Raw genomic sequence first — 1028 nt, forward strand, 5'->3', positions numbered from 1 at the left:
AAGAGTCTATTGATGGTTTAGTTAATCACTTCTTATGGGTTTCTGTACGTGAATTATGCTTGCTGCACCGCCACTAAATAGCTGTGTGGTCTTGGGCAAGTCACTTAATCTTTTCAGGCCTTTGGTTTCCTCATCTGTAAAATAAGAGTTGGACGAGATGCTCTCAAGATTTTTTTCTAGCACTGTGATTCTAGGGTGTGTAATGGCTTTCCTTTTCGTTCTTCTTTCACACAGGATGGAATGTGGGATGGTAACTTATCAACATATTTTGACATGAATCTGTTTTTAGACATCATTTTAAAAACTGTTTTAGAAAACTCTGGGAAGAGGAGAATAGTGTTTTCTTCATTTGATGCAGATATTTGTACAATGTGAGTAATATTCCATTTTTTTGTCTTACATTCTTAGGGTGTATCTAGGCCTTAGGATACAAGGAGTGGTTGGGGTTGAGAAGGCGTCCTGATTTCACCCTTGATTTGTCCTGCTCAGGTTGTACATATTCCCACATCCTGTCATGACTGCTCGCTGGGGTGCCCTTCACTCGCGTGAAGTTCATACCTACTGGGTCCTAGAGCCTCACACTCGATTTCATTTACAGGCGTGGTGTGTCCTCCTTACCAGACTGTAAGGCCTCAAGGGCTTTCTCCTTGCCCATTTTGGAGAATGTTTTAGCTCTTCTATAGAACGATGTTGAATTCTTACTTTTGACTGAAAGACAATACATGTTAAAGTCTGAGGTTATATCTGTGTGATGGGATTATGCTTTTGTTTGTTTCGTTTATACTTTTCGTGTTTTCTAAAACTTAAAAACAGAATATTACAGTTATCTCCCAGCTGAAAAGTCTTTATTAAATTGTCCTTTTAGGGTTCGGCAAAAACAGAACAAATATCCCATATTATTTTTGACTCAAGGAAAATCTGATATCTACCCTGAACTCATGGACCTCAGATCTCGGACAACTCCTATTGCAATGAGCTTTGCACAGTTTGAAAATCTACTGGTAAGTGTTGTTTGAATTTTTATTTTT

At 38.4% G+C, this 1028-nt stretch overlaps 1 pseudogene; it reads left to right on the forward strand.

Moving 5' to 3' along the window:
• Positions 1 to 1028, forward strand: part of LOC103609570 — an 8107-nt pseudogene that overhangs the window by 4918 nt on the left and 2161 nt on the right.

This window comes from Galeopterus variegatus, unplaced genomic scaffold (assembly GCF_000696425.1).
Source record: "Galeopterus variegatus unplaced genomic scaffold, G_variegatus-3.0.2 Scaffold9789, whole genome shotgun sequence".
Taxonomy (NCBI): Eukaryota; Metazoa; Chordata; class Mammalia; order Dermoptera; family Cynocephalidae; genus Galeopterus; species Galeopterus variegatus.